The sequence below is a fragment of the Schistocerca cancellata genome, chromosome 3 (assembly GCF_023864275.1).
Source record: "Schistocerca cancellata isolate TAMUIC-IGC-003103 chromosome 3, iqSchCanc2.1, whole genome shotgun sequence".
Classification (NCBI taxonomy): Eukaryota; Metazoa; Arthropoda; class Insecta; order Orthoptera; family Acrididae; genus Schistocerca; species Schistocerca cancellata.
The window spans coordinates 158,423,410-158,439,704 of NC_064628.1; the positions used below are offsets into that span (position 1 = coordinate 158,423,410).

Sequence of the window (16,295 nt, forward strand, 5' to 3'; positions counted from 1 at the left end):
TTCATACCCTTTTGTATTTAGCTTTTTCATAATGATAATAGTAACGAATCACGCCACACCCTTTGGCAATCGCACTCAGAAATTTAGAGAGAATGTTACTTATCACTACTATCTTACCTGATCGCAAGTATTCGAAAGCTATATTAAACTCTGAATCTAGTACTGGATCCCCTATGGCTTCAATATCGACTGATGTTTCTTCCTCAATCATTGGACAAATCCTCCCCATCGTCAAGGCCTTTAACGTACTCTTTTCACCTATCCGCTCTCTCCTCTGCGTTTAACAGAGAACAGTGCACTCTTAATGTTGACGCCCTTGCTTTTAATTTTACCGAAGGCTGTTTTAACTTTTTTATATATTGAATACGTACTTCCAGCAACGTTTTTTTCGGTTTCTAAACATTTATCCTGGAGACGTTTATCCTTGTCTTCCCCACACACTAACTATTTCCTTCATTAGTAAGTAACCTACATTTCTGTATTCTGGAATTTCCCTCAACATTTCTGCACTTTTGTCCATCAACTTAAACAGTATTTTCCTTACATGAGGTTTCTTCGCAGCTACCTTGCTTGTACCAATGTCTGTCCGTTCAATTTCTGTGATTGCCCTTTGGGAGTTGTCCAGTCCTCTTCAACTCAACAGCCTACTGTGTAATTCATTATCTTAGCATATCTCTCAGAAAATTTCAAACACATCTCATCATTCCTCACAAGGGAACATCCCCATTGCACCCCCCTCAGATTTAGTTATAAGTTGGCACAATGGATAGGCCTTGAAAAACTGAACACAGATCAATCGAGAAAACAGGAAGAAGTTGTGTGGAACTATGAAAAAATAAGCAAAATATACAAACTGGGTCGTCCATGCGTAAGATAGGCAATATTAAGGGCAATGTGAGGCGAGGAGCGCCCTGGTCCCGTGGTTAGCGTGAACAGCTGCGGAACGAGAGGTCGTTGGTTCAAATCTGCCCTCCACTGAAAATTTTGCTTTCTTTATTTCCGCAAAGTTATGATCTGTCCGTTCGTTCATTGACGTCTCTGTTCACTGTAATAAGTTTAGTGTCTGTGTTTTGCGACCGCACCGCAAAACCGTGTGATTAGTTGACGAAAGGACGTGCCTCTCCAATGGGAACCGAAAACATTTAATCGCAAGGTCATAGGTCAACCGATTCCTCCACAGGAAAACACGTCTGATATTTTGTATACGACACTGGTGACAGCATGTGCGTCACGTGACAGGAATATGTTGTCGACCCACCTAACTAGTACACTTGGCGAATGGGTGAAAAGTTTCTTCTACCTTGCCCGATTTAGGTTTTCTTGTGGATGTAATAATCACTCCAAAAAACGTGATGAAAACATAAGAGTTTTTCACATAAACTGAAAATAAAAAGTTAAAATTTTCGGTCGAGGGAAGATTTGAACCAAGGGCCTCTCGTTCCGCAGCTGTTCACGCTAACCACGGGACCACGGAGCTCCTCGCCTCACATGGCCCTTAATATTGCCTATCTTACGCATGGACGACCCAGTTTGTATATTTTGCTTATTTTTTCATAGTTCCACACAACTTCTTCCTGTTTTCTCGATTGATCTGTGTTCAGTTTTTCAAGGCCTATCCACTGTGCCAACTTATAACTAAATCTGAGGGGGGTGCGATGGGGATGTTCCCTTGTCAGTACTTCTGTATCCCACTTCCTTCCACACTGATTCTTCCGCACGATTCTCAAACATCATTCTACTTTTCATCGTCACCAAATAGTGATCTGCTCCTGTGTATGCCTTACAATCCGATATCTGACTTTCATACCTCTATCTGATCATGATGTACTCCAGCTGGACTCTTTCCATACATACAGACCTTTTCCAAGCATACGTCCTCCTCAGCTTACTCGGTATTACTAGATGAAATTTATGGGAGAACTTTCTACTCTCACACACGGAGCGAGATGGTGGAATGATCAGCACACTGGACTCGCATTCGGCAGGACGGCGGTTCAAATTTGCGTTCGGCCGTCCAAATTTTCGTTTTCCGTGAGTTCGCTAAAGCGCTCCTGGCAAATTCCGGAATGGTTGCTTTGAAAGGGAAAACCGGTTCCTTTCCCCAACGTTGAAACAAAAATCTGCAACTGCTATACGAAAGGATGCGTTGTTAAAAAGAAGTCTACGGATACTAGTCACCGTATGCTGTCTCGATTGTACAAGGGGTGGGATTCTTCCTACAAGTGGGTCATGGGACATGAAGAATGTGTAGTGTAGGGGAGAAAATGGCAGCAAAATGAAAATAAAATTGGAAATGTAGACAGCTCAAGGTGTTTTTGATTTGACTTTTATATTGAGCAGCCGAGGTCCCGCAACCATACTGTACAAAAATGGACTTACAGAAGACGCAAGATTTCGAGTTAAAAATTAAACTCCGCCCAAACAGGTTATGAAGGCCCAACGGTACCGACCGGCCGCCTTGTCTTCCTCCGCCCACAGGCGTCACTGGATGCGGATAGGGAGGGGCATGTGGTCGGGACACCGCTCTCCCGACGTGTGTCAGTTTACGACACTGGAGCCGCTGCTTCTCAATGAAGTACCTCCTCAGTTTGCCTCGCAAGGGCTGATTGCACCTAGCTTGCCAACAGCGCTCGGCAGACCGGATCGTCACCCATCCAAGTGCTAGCCCAGCCCGACAGCACTTAACTTCGGTGATCTGAAGGGAACCGGTGTTACCACTGCGGCAAGGCCGTTGGCAAAACTTCGTTTTCACGGCTTTAACCACACATAAAAACCACCTCCAGGTGGCAAACAGCTACGTTATTTCATTCGAGATCTTCTCCTCCCAGATACGTGAGCACGCATTACACCGTAATCCTCCCCCATAAAATCGGGAACACACTTGAGACTTCTTTTCAGTTTTCCATACTGGTAACGAACTGTACCCAACGCTGAGGATCGCTCATAGTAATTCCGTGTGGCTCAACGCTCTGGACATGACTTCGCAGAGTTGCATGTCCCTGACCTACCCTTCCCAGAAAAATGCTCGTGTCGGAGCACAAAAAAGGCGAAGGTGCTCCTCTTTAAAAGACTCTTGACAGAAAAGTGGGAATCAGATGCCTCTGTCCTCAATCCACCTTCCTCGCCAAACATTTTGGCATGCGAATATATTCGCACTCTTTTGACACATCCTTTTACACCGTGTCTCTTTGTAGCGAAGCCTTTATAAAAATCAGCATCTCCCTCTCACGTCACTGTCTATATATAAGTCTATCCCACTGTCTCGTTTTTCACCCACTGGTATTTTCTCCTGTCTGTCTCTCGCAGTGCCACTGTCTCCCCCTCTGCCACTTTCAATGTGTGTCTCTCCCACCAAGCGGGATAGCGCATTGGTTAGCACACATGATTTATATTCGTGAGGATGACGGTTCAAACCCACATTCGGCCATAATGATTTAGGTTTTCCGTCACTTCCCTACATCATTATGGCAAATGCCTCGATGGTTCCTTCGAAGGGCACGACCGCTTTCCTTCACCATCCGTCCGTAACCAAAGATTGTGCTCCGACCCTAATGTTCTCGTTGTCGACGGGACGTTAAACACTAATCTCCATCTCCTTCTTCTTCAATGTCCCACTGCCGTTGTCTTTGTCTCATTCTTCTTCTCTCCCATTACCACTGTTTCTTTCTTTCTCGCTTACAGTTGGCCGTCTTTTTCTTCAACCAAAACTGACTCCTCCCCACACATGTCCTTGGGGATAGTTTGCTCAGGGTTTTCCTCCAATCACAGAAAAAATTTAACACTTGGGTATAGGGGAATAAACAAATTGGGAAAATTTTTCCGTGTTTAAGATTCGCTGCTTTTGGGGCAGGGAGGGAGGGGTGGGGCGTCCAGATCCTCTACCCCAATGTATTGTCTTCACTCATCTCTCCTTTTTTATCTCTCTGTCTGTGTCCATTTGCTCCCACTGGCGTTTTCTCCTGACTCTCCCGTTGCCACCGTCTTCTTCTCTGAATGTTTCTCTGTCCCACTGCTATTTTCTATGTCCCATTCTTAATCTCTCCCATTACCAATGTCTCTTTCTTTTTCGCATAAAGTCTGCTATCTTTCTCTTCAACCACCATTGTCTGCCCTCCACACATGTCCCTGGGAATGGTTTGCTTAGAGTTTTCACCCACAGACCGAGAAACTTTAACATGTGGGTATAGGGGATGGGGGAAAGAGGGTAAATTTTCCCCCTTGGGAGGGAGTCCAGATCCTCTAAGCCTATAAATGGTCTCCACTCATCTCTCGTTTTTGTTTCGACTGTCTCCTCTCTCCTTTGCTCCCACTGTTACTACTTCCATCCATTTCTTTTTCTCTTTTACTGCCTCTATCTTTCACTGACCATCACTATCTCCTCTCTCTTTCGCTCCAATTGCTAAGTCTACGTCCATTTCCCCCTCTCTCAGCTCTCTCTCCAACTGTCACTTTCAATCTCCCACCATCACTGTCTCCTCTCCTATTCTCCCAATGGCACTGTCTCCTCTCTCTTCCACCATCACCGTGCTTCTGCTACTCTCTTTCAGTAGAAAAAGCGTGAATGTGTTCGCTAGCCAAATTTTTGGTGAGGAGGAAGGCGGAATGAGTTTTGAGGCCGCTGGTTCCCCACATTTCTGTCAGTGTCTTTTGAAGAGGAGCACATTGGCCTTTTTTGTTCTTCGACAAGAGCATTTTCAGCTGATTCCCTTCATTTCCCTCTTACAGCAGTGTGTGCTGCTTCCACACACATCAAGAAAAGTTTTGCATCACCTCAGTTCCGAGAGTTCCGGAACTTGTACAGAAAATTGGAATAGAGATCAACATAAACATTATTTCCAGCCTTTTTATTGCTCATGAAAGCCACACATTGCATGTTGTACCACCATTCGTCCTGGCATATTATCCACAAGTTAATCAAGGCACTGTTGGTTCATATTGTCCCACTCCTCAACAGCGATTCGACGTAGATCCCTCAGAGTGATTGGTGGGTCATGTCGACCATACACAGCCCTTTTCGATCTATCCCTGGCATGTTCGATAGGGTTCATGTCTGGAGAACATGCTGTCCACTTTAGTCGAGCGATGTCGTTATCCCGAAGGAATTCATTCACAAGATGTGCACGATGGGGGCGCGAATTTTCGTCCATGAAGACGAACGCCTCATCAATATGCTGCCGATATGGTTGCACTATCGGTCGGAGGATGGCATTCAAGTATCGTACATCCGTTACGGCGTCTGCCATGACCGCCAGCGGCGTACGTCGACCCCACATAATGCCACCCCAAAACAGCAGGGAACCTCCACCTTGCTGCACTCACTGGACAGTGTGTCTAAGGCGTTCAGCCTGACCGGGTTTCCTCCAAACACGACTCCGACGATTGTCTGGTTGAAGGCATATTCGATACTCATCGGTGAAGAGAACGTGATGCCAATCCTGAGCGGTCCATTCGGCATGTTGTTGGGCTCATCTGTACCGCGCTGCATGATGTCGTGGTTGCAAAGATGGACCTCGTCATGGATGTCGGGAGTGAAGTTGCGCATCATGCAGCCTATTGTGCACAGTTTGAGTCGTAATACAACGTCCTGTGGCTGCACGAAAAGCATTATTCAACATGGTGGCGATGCTGTCAGGGTTCCTCCGAGACCTAATCCGTAGGTAGCGATCATCCACTGCAGTAGTAGCCCTTTGGCGGCCTGAGCGAGGCATGTCATCGACAGTTCCTGTCTCTCTGTATCTCCTCCTTGTCCGAACAACATCGCTTTGGTTCACTCCGAGACGCCTGGACACTTACCTTGTTGAGAGCCCTTCCTGGCACAAAGTAACAATGCGGACGGAATCGAATCGTGGTATTGACCGTCTAGGCATGGTTGAACTACAGACCACACGAGTCATGGACCTCCTCCCTGGTGGAATGACTGGAACTGATCGGCTATGACCCCCTCAGTCTAATAGGCGCTGTTCATGCATGGTTGTTTACATCTTTGGGCGAGTTTAGTGACATCTCTGAACAATCAAAGGGACTGTGTCTGTGATACACTAACTCAATCTTCACGAGTTCTGGGAACCGGGTTGATGCAAAATTTGTTTTATAAATGTATAAGACGAATTCTGTACGTCAGTAAAGGTTTGACAGTTTATTTCTATACTTTGGCACATTTATGTACGTTGACGCTTATGAACAACCAGTAAGTAACCATAATATGAAGTAAAAAAAAAAAAAAAAAAAAATCACCTCCAATCCAATGCAAGTTTAATTTATACTTCTTGACATAAAAATGCACTTTTCTGAGCTACACCTACAGTGCATCTAATAAAGCTGTGTCTGATTTGCAAATAAGAAAAAATGTCATATGACAAAATAAATTATTTTGTAAGGCGCTTTTGCCGCCAAGTGGCAGCATCGATTAATTTCCAGGTCAAGACAGCCTGTATAGCAGTGAGGTGTACATTATACTGAGACGCTACTTTCATTAGCTCTGTAAGAAGAACTATCTATTGAAATGAAATTACATTACAGCGCGTCATGAAGTTTTATTGGTGAAAAAATAGCGACTAAAAACACAGTTTTGGTGACCTCAGAACCCTTGCCATGTACTCACTACGTCAGTTAAAACTGACCGCATATTACTGCGTAAGTACAGTAACTCTGAACCTCTAGATCCCAGTAACGATTAGGAAAAACTTTCGAAGTTTCCCGAGAACATCAACCTAAGAACATGCGATAATAATTTCGACGTAAATAGAAATTATAGAAGTGGCCACCCCAATAATGGTACTTTCGGTACCCAAAAACCATGTTTTGTTCGCGATTTTCTAAGGAACTGCTAATGAACTAATCATGCTTTGAGAAGCCGTATAAGGCTCAACCTAGACCACACCTAATGCAAAAGAACCATCCGGGTTGCTCAATTTGCCTGTGCTCTAGGAAGAGTGTAATGTTTAAATACGCCGGCCGGTGTGGCCGCGCGGTTCTAGGCGCTTCAGTCCGGAACCGCGCAGCTGCTACGGTCGCAGGTTCGAATCCTGCCTCGGACATGGCTGTGTGTGATGTCCTTAGGTTAGTTAGGTTGATGTAGTTCTAAGTCTAGTGGACTGATGACCTTTAAATTTTGACTGTGTACTATACGATAGCTACAGTATGAGGTGTGGATATAAAATAATGGAAGAATTGACGAAAAAATTTTTATTTTAAAAACACACATATTCATTGTCACACTCAATATACGAACCCCCCCACCGTCACAACAACGCTCCACGGGAATTCTTAGTGATGGAAACAGTGCTGGAAATGTTCCTCTGTGAGCTTCTTGAAGGCGCGTGTCGCTATTTCTTTCATTTCTTCAGCGAACTGAAATCCTTTTCCCTTTAATACAGATAGGGACCTTGGGCAATAGATGAAAGTCAGATGGTGCTAGGTCAGGTGAATAAGGTGGGTGGTGTAACACTAGGATACTGTAGTTCGCTAGAAACGTCTTAACATACAATTCGATATGGGCTGGTGTGTTGTCTTGATGCAGAACCCATGAGTTGCTATTCCACAATTCGGGTAGGTCTTTTTATTGCGTGGATAATTTTCAACACGTACTCGTACATCCCTTTATCAAAGAATGAGAATATCTCCTAGAAATGTGGCGAATGCCTGTGTTACATCTATACATATCGCAAGTCATTGTAGAGTGCCTGGCCAAGAGTAACTAGAACTCAAGTACACGATTTTTCTGTCCTCTTCCACTCGCACTCTCAGCGAGGAGAAAATGACAATACATATGTCTCTATATCTTTTATCTTCTTCTCATACTCCCTACAAGAAATATACGACGGAGCAAGTACAATTGTTGCGGTCCTCCTTTACAGGTTCTGCGGAGTTACCGAACACAGTATTGCGAGAAGAACGTCAGCTTTCTTCCAAAGATTCCCATTACGTCTCCCGAACGTCTACAGCTAATGGGCTAGCAGTAAGTCTCTGAATTTGCTCCACTTCTGCTATCGCACCTATTTCGAAGATTTTCAACCGCTCGAGAAGTACTCCAGAATTGTGTCTTGCGTCCGGCTTCCTTAACAGACATGATGCATCATTGAAAAAAAAAATTCCCAATACGTTCCACTTCACGATTTTATAACTTCGTTCCGTTTCATATAACTTCGTATAATTACCTCTAGATATTTAAACGATATAACGAGCTCTCAAAGTCCTCCGATAACCTTGTAATCGGGCTCTTTTTTCTTTGTTAGGGCAATGTTGATTCGTTGAAGGACTGGCGGAAAGGAACAGCCTCAACTACAGATTAATTCTGTGACTGAACTGAAAATGTGGAACTTTCCTCCCCATTTATATTCCCAGGTCGAAAACTATTTCCACCATCAGCATCGAGCGTCAGGATATCACCGGGGCAATTCTGTAACTTTGGCGATACACATTCTTCGACGAAGAACTTTTCGTACATTATAGTTCGAGTTCACTCATTCTACACTCGCAGCGCGAATAGTTTAAGTCAGACACATTCTTATTTTTAAATGGGAATTCTTCAAAAATATTCAACTAATAGGATAATTTCTCCGCTAATACAACCGTCTGTATGATCTTCCCTCAAATATTAACGCTGGAAGTGTCTGAACTGTTCCGAACCGCGGTATTGCTGTCACGAATTGCTCACTGACCTGCATTCATCCTCTGACGTCAAGCTCGGCACTTTTACTATAAACAACCGAATTTCAGAGGCGACAGAGACATTGAAAATCCTTAAAGTCAGCCGGCCGTTGGTGGCCGAGCGGTTCTAGGCGCTTCAGTCTGGAACCGCGCGACCGCTACAGTCGCAGGTTCGAATCCTTCCTCGGGCATGGATGTGTGTGATGCCCTTAGGTTAGTTAGGTTTAAGTAGTTCTAAGTTCTAGGGGACTGATGACCTTAGATGTTAAGTCCCATAGTTCTCAGAGCCTTAAAGTCAGTTGCGCCACAGTGTGACATTCTTTCCACAAGCCACGCTTTGGCTGCGTGAACTGCATTCCTTGAGTAAGTTCCACCTTCACCTTGGGCTGGTCGGATTTGACTTTATATTCGATAAGTTCTTTTCCTGACCAGTTCAACACTCGCGTCATACAACTTGCACGCTACGTGTAACAGCTGCACAAGTTTCATGTTTAGCTAAATGCTCGGAATTTCAGACCGCTAGGTATTACGCTTGAATTCTTAGTTTTGGTGAAGGCTTATAATCGTTGATATCTTATTGTACATTTATACAGCCAACGACTGTACGAGTGTTCCATCATCGGTTGTGTTGCTGCAGTCCTCCTTTATTTACTGATTCTGATCTTGATTCTACAATACTAAACCACTGCAAAATGATCTAGAGGATAATCAACAGGGAAGTTGTTATCATATTTAGAAATCTTTCCTACAGTAGCAGCTCTGTCTCAGTCTCAGTTCCCCCCCCCCCCCTCTCTCTCTCTCTCTTTTCCAGGCAAAATCACTGTGCGATTTGCATTCCTTTCTCGAAACTGTTACTTTTTAATGTCTTAAGTGCACAACAAATTCAAAAGTGGATATTGTTTTTTATCCTTGTTTATATATCGTAAACATTAGTGTGTGGAGTCAATTTGCACTGCACTTTGGCACACTAAGATCACATATCCGATAGACTTTAATTCCTTTTGTTCAATATTTAATACGAGCCTCTTATGTATTCTGAGAGTAACATTACGCTTCCTCTATAAGAGGAAGTGTGTAGCAGGAATCCAACTGAGTACGCTTGTGCACAGCGTTTCCCAAATCTGAGCCTTTGAGAAGGCCACTATATTTGCCGGCAATGTAAAATTAGTTTGCATCGGTCACCGTCGCCTCTTCTTTGTATACTGATTTTCTAAGTGACCAAACTACAAAAAATTCTTCGTGATTTGAACGGCTGCATAGGTAACGGACGAACCAAAAAAGATCGGCTCTGTGAGTTTATGTGACACAATAGGGTGTAAATACTGGAATGAGTTTATCAATTTTTTAAAGCAACGAGCATTAAATATTTCAGCAAGACGATTTCTGATAACTTTGAAGATTTCAAAATGACCTTGAGTCGCAAGACTCTTTAACGAGAGTTGGTTTTTGAGGTTCTACAGGCACTTACGAGAGAAACCTTGCTCTCTTTCAATTTTTTACAGTAGAAGTTGTTCGTTGTAGGTCGCTGGAACAACGAAGTGCAATTAGAAAAAAGTGGATGTCATTCCTGTTTTCAGAACGGGTCGGAGAGATTCACATAATTATAGGCCAATATCGCTGACGTAAGTCTCTTGTGAAATTATGAATCCTGTCTTCAGGTCACGCTTTATGACTTTTTGGAGAATGGAAATGTCCTATGCAAAACTCGGACCAAAGATACTGCGAAATTCATCTTCCTCCGCTCACATACGATATCAGCGCTAAAGACAAAGCCGCCCATGTTGATGCCGTATGGCTGGACTCCCAGAAGGCAGTCGATACAGTTCCGTACTATTGTTTAGTGAAAAAATACACGAGCTTATCGCGTCTCGGGCCAGATTTGTTATTGGACTTCCCTGCAGACAAAACTATTCTCGTCGTTCTTAAATGGGACAAAACTGGCATAAGTAAAGGGAGTACCCCAAGGAAGTGTGATAACAGCGCTATTGTTTAGATTTAATACTAATGATCTAGTGGATACCTTGGGAGGCTCCGTGAGTTACTCCGGGAAGACATTTTTGTCTATAGAATAGTTGCAACGCCAGAAGGCTGAAGCAGAGGTTAGACCACTGTTGCAGTGACTGGCAGTTGGCTTTGAACGCAGATACATGTAACGCACAGCGCATAAATAGGCGAAAATATCCATTGTTGTTTTATTGCACTATATTGCACTACTGACGACAAATCACTGGAACCATTAACTACCGTAAAATAACTAGGATTAGCCATTCAGGGTACACATAAAACTAACTGTGGGAAAAGCAGATGCCAAGCAGAGATTAATTGAAAGAATCTTAAGGAAATGTTATTAATGTCCGAAAGAAGTGACTTACAAACTATCTGCAAGCTCGAATCTTGCGAATTTCTCATAATAAAAGAGAGAAGATCCAACAAAGAGCGGTACGCTTTGTTACGGGATCGTTTGGTAAACGATGGACCGTTACGGCGATCCTCAACAAATTCCACTGGCAAACACTAAGATGGTGGGGTCATGTTACACGCATGGGAGAAGCAAGGTTACCCAAGAGACTCATGGGTTCAGCAGTAGAGGGTAGGAGGAGTCGGGGCAGACCAAGAAGAAGGTACCTGGATTCGATTAAGAATTATTTTGAAGTAATAGGTTTAACATCAGAAGAGGCACCAATGTTAGCATTGAATAGGGGATCACGGAGGAATTTTATAAGGGGGGCTATGCTCCAGACTGAAAGCTACAAGGCAAAATCAGTCTTAAATGATGATGATGATGAACACTAAGGGATGCGTTATGCATCACGTAGATGCCTACTGTTGGACGCTGAAGAGCACACCATCCAAGAAGAGTCGGACACCATATTACTATTTCGTGAAACGACTAGCACGAGACAAGAGAAATTAGAGCTGAGACGCAGGTTTATTGACAGTCGTTCTTCCCACGTAAAATTTGTGAATGGAACAAGAAAAAGACAGTGGTACCAGAAGTACCCTCGGCCATATGCCTAGAGGTGACTCACTGACTATACGTGTACGAGTAGTGTGGGAGTGCGGGCAGATATGAGGAGACGTTGACGTGATGAAGTGCCAGAACCATTGGTCCACATGCCGAAAGTCGGGCAGTGTGCGCTTCTCTGTCGCCGGAACTGTTCTACGCACTTTCATGGAGGCAGGAACATGAAGACCGAACCAGGAATGAATTAATGCATGTGTTCCTCAAAGATTAGTCCTAGCTCAGTTTACAGCATGAGTATCGTCCGAGGTACAGTGATAATTAGCACAACAGAGCTACAATGTGCAAAGAAATCAGGGCGCACGTACTTTCACATCGTCATTGGCGGTCAGAATAACGTTGTCAACGCACAGAGAAAGAAAAATGAGACGTTCAGTTGGTCCACACGTCCTGTTCAGGGATGTCATACCTGCCTTTCATAAAAATTGCTCTGAGGAATGAACTTCGGATCTCCATGTCAAATACAGCCCACGTAGTGTACATCCAGACCTTCCTGGTCTTTCGCAGAAATGGGATCGATTGCCAATAGACCTCTTGAACCATACCACTCAGAGACTTCCACGTCGCTGTATAACATATCAAAATAATATCACGATATAAGATAACTGAAGTATTTATGTAGTAGGAAGTTGCGGTAAGGTAAGTTTTCGCGCGAATTGTTATCGCTGTCGCCAATCTTTAGTCCTCCAACTTCTTAAGAAAAATGCGCGTACGTATAATATCTTTCCCGCTTTCCCGCTTTGATCTGTGAAGCAAAATAAAAGACTATCTGACTTTCACTGCTAAATCCAGGCATACTGAACACGAAAGTATTGAATTTAACTGCACGAATTCAATTAACGTGCTCTACTGAATGTTAACTGGACGTAGAAATCTCAATATACCACCACTGACGAGACCCACGCGCTTTATTGAATTACGGTTAGAATATAGAAATTTTTAATGTCCTCTGTTTTTGTTCCATGTAATTGCATCGCTGATCAGTACGGAATTTTTGCCGGCTCATGTTAAAGCATTGAGAGCTTGCGACTGTGGAATTTGTTTCTAATTTTCTACTATATTTTCAAAATTAAATAATACGCATTAACCATTAACTGGGCAACATTATCAAGCACTGCACAACTGTTCGATATTCAGCCAGACACGTCTATAAGGCAAGTTTAAAGGTAATCTAAGAAGTAGTAAACGAAACAGTATACAAAATCACTCTTCAATTCTTGTTGGGCACATTTATGTATACAACACAGTAAAATCGGATTTCTAGTATTTTCCAATTGGTAAATGTTAAAAATACTTGAATAAAAGACAGTGTAATTAGCATTCAGTTGTAGGTAGCAGGAATAATACTAGAACTGCCATTAACATCGAGCAGCTACGGAGTTAGGAGTCACCATTTGCCCTAATTCTCTTCCGATGGCCCTTTTTTTTCCTGGACGCGCCTTTGTGCTGTTTCTATTGTTACTGTCTTAACAGGGTCAGCTTCTGACGGAAGATAGCCTTCTTTTTGATGGTTGTGGCCTTTCCTTGATCCTTCGAAATGAATAGTGATTTAGGCATAAGAGGCGACTCAAGCTCGAGTGATTTCCTCAGAACAGCCGGAGCTTACATCACCCATTGCAGAGAGACTTGTACAAGTCTTCGCAGGAAACAGCATCTTGCAGAAGAAAATCAGTAAATGGCAGTAGGAAACGGCCAAAGAAAACGCCTACACTCTACTCTGGATCCTAATAGGGTTGAAAGGCCTAAATGTTAAATAATTTTTTAATATCTTTTTGTGTGGGATCTAAAATTTAAAAACCTCTCTCACACCGGCCTGATTTAGCTTCACTGATCAGGATAGTAAAAACATGTGTATATTAAGGGAATTTTCATTGACAAAGCAGGCTTATCACATTCACACAGTTCAATACTGTTCTATCCTGATTAAATTGAGCTTAACTTAAATTCCGTAAGGCAGTGAAGCAATTTCGAAGTCTCGGTGCGACGAAAATTGTCAGTCGATCTCCTGGAAACATTTGTAATAGTTATTAACTTTCGGTGACCACATGGGGAAGACCGGAGATCTGCTGGTAAGACCGTGTTAGCCTATTTATTTGAAGTGACTGGATATCTTGAGCATACAAAACGGCAGGTTCGTCCAGTGTAAATCAGACGTTCCCCACTGATCCCGTGCAACACAGCGCAGTAAGCAGACACAGTCAATAATAATCAGTTAAATAATACGCGAACACACTTACTTTAGTTTAGTTCATGTATTAAATTCCTTCTCATCCAGAATCTCATCAAGATGGCGACTAGCTCAACAATACATAAATATACATCCTTCTTTCACGACTAATCGGCAAGAAGTCCTCTATTCTTTTCATAAGAGAAAACATAGATAGCAGAGAAGCTATTCCATGGAGTAAATGGACGCTCCAAGCAATAATTGGGCTTGAAACTACTTTGCATTGATAATCGGTAAGATATTTCGAGATATGTACTGAGTTATATTATTTATAAAATTTCTGAAAATATCGCGGAGACCGCTGCAAGAGACATTACATTGCCCCTCGCAGCGAGGAAAGTTGATATGTATCCACTTTGCGAGCTAACTATTGGCTTAGCTAACTCGTTAGAATTTGTGGAACATACGTTCCTATAAACTTTAAGAAGTTAGTAAGATTTTTTTATTACAAGAATTGAAAGAGATTTTGTATCTTCGTTACTAGATACCTAGTTGTTGCTTTCACGTGTACTGGGGCATACCCGCATCCCACGTACACCACCACGGAAGATTGACTTATATAGTTGTTAATCAGGTCTACCTATTCAGAAACTGGCCTTCACAGGGAAACCCCGGAAAACCTGGAGGCTTAGACCCCAACTAGGTATCACAGATGATAGGAAAGACAGAATAATTTAGAAATATGAGAGATATTCTAGAATTCATAGGAAAGATAAAATCTGCCTCATAGCCAAAAAAAAAAAAAAATCTTTACACATGCAAATTTTTTACAATCTTCTGAAAAATTTTCTTCATCGATGTCTTCCTGAACTGCGGTGAAACTGATCGAACAGGAACATGGGACACTTGCTTTCTCCGTAATATTAATGAGAGCACTGCGAATTTTTTCTTCCCATGACATTTTGGTGTCCTCGAGTTTAGGCAAGTTATCTACCCAAAAGTTTCTTTCGTTATCTCTGAACATCAGTTCATTCGGGGTAAAGTTTGAAGGACTATGAGGTAAATTATTATAAATCTGCTCAAACTCTGTCAAATAGTTTATCCAGGTAGTTCGTTTATCATGACAGTACGTTCTCATGAATCTGTTTAGTTCTCGAAAAACCCGTTCAATTAAATTCCCTTGTGGATGATAGCAAGATGTAAGTATCTGTTTTATTCCTAGTTGTGATACTAATTTTCTCCATAAATATCCAGTAAATATCTTCGCATTGTCGGAGATTATAGATTTTGGAATCCCTCATGAGGAATGTAGTCATTTACAAACTTTACTGCGGCAGCTCTTGCAGTTGCTGATTTTATAGGATATAGTTTAACATATTTTGTAAACACATCACAGAATCCAATAATGTACTTAACACCACCTCTGGCTCTAGGAAGTTGTCCACAGATATCACATGATATAAGTGATCTTGGTGCTTCAGGTATTATTGAGTGAAGCGCAATTTTATTTCCCTTGTTGTCCGGCTTAGCCTTTTGACAGAGAATACATTTCTGTATGACTTGTGCACTTTTCGCCTTATATTTGGGAAGTAACAATAATATCTAATCTTATTAGCACACTTTACAACACCAACATGACCCCATGTCAAATGTGTAAACCAAATTAATCGTTCTTCATATTCTTCGGGTATGCAGACACACCACTTTGGATTCTCAGCCTTCCCAGATTTAAAAAATAAAATATTATTCACAAGCTGGTAGTATTCCAAATTGACCATAGGATTTTGATGATTGAATTGTCGTATTATAGCATTCCATCGTCGATCCTTCTTCTGAAGCTGAGCCATTGTCTTACATAAATGAATATTATATAACTTGTAATTATTTTCTTGAAGAAGAAGCACTGGAGGTGTTATTCCTTCTGGAGATCTTGACAACGCGTCAGCTATAATATTTTCTTTTCTGGCTACATGAATAATTTGAAACTGATATTCTTGCAGCGCCAGCGTCCACCTTGACAAGCGAGGATGCAGCAACTTACAAGTTTGTAAAAAGGGCTAGTGACTGGTGGTCACAATAAACGGCTATCCTTGAGCCATATACATAATAATTAAACCTTTTCAAAGACCAAATAACTGCTAAAGCTTCCAATTCCGTAGTGGTATATGCTCTTTCACAGGTGGATAAAACTCTGCTAGCAAATGCAATTGGACAAAAGGTTTTTACACCATCGATGTACCTAATTTGAAATAAACAAGATCCTAATCCCACATCTGATGAATCAGTGGCTAAACAGAATCCGACATTCATATCAGGGTGGTATAATAACATTCATATCAGGGTGGTATAATTACAATTTCTTGGAGAGGTTTGGAGCCCACTAAATCGTGGAGTCGGCCGGCAGCCCTCGTAGAGCGTAGAAGCCGTGTGCTCTCTGGGACGGAGTCCGGGTTTGTC

General features: G+C 42.4%; 1 protein-coding gene and 1 pseudogene across 3 annotated transcripts in view; both read right to left on the reverse strand.

The window, feature by feature from the left end:
* LOC126174778 (zinc transporter ZIP11) overlaps nucleotides 1-16,295 on the reverse strand; it is a 422,454-nt gene that overhangs the window by 13,728 nt on the left and 392,431 nt on the right. The window lies entirely within an intron of this gene.
* On the reverse strand, nucleotides 2,619-2,736 carry LOC126177634 (5S ribosomal RNA; annotated as a pseudogene).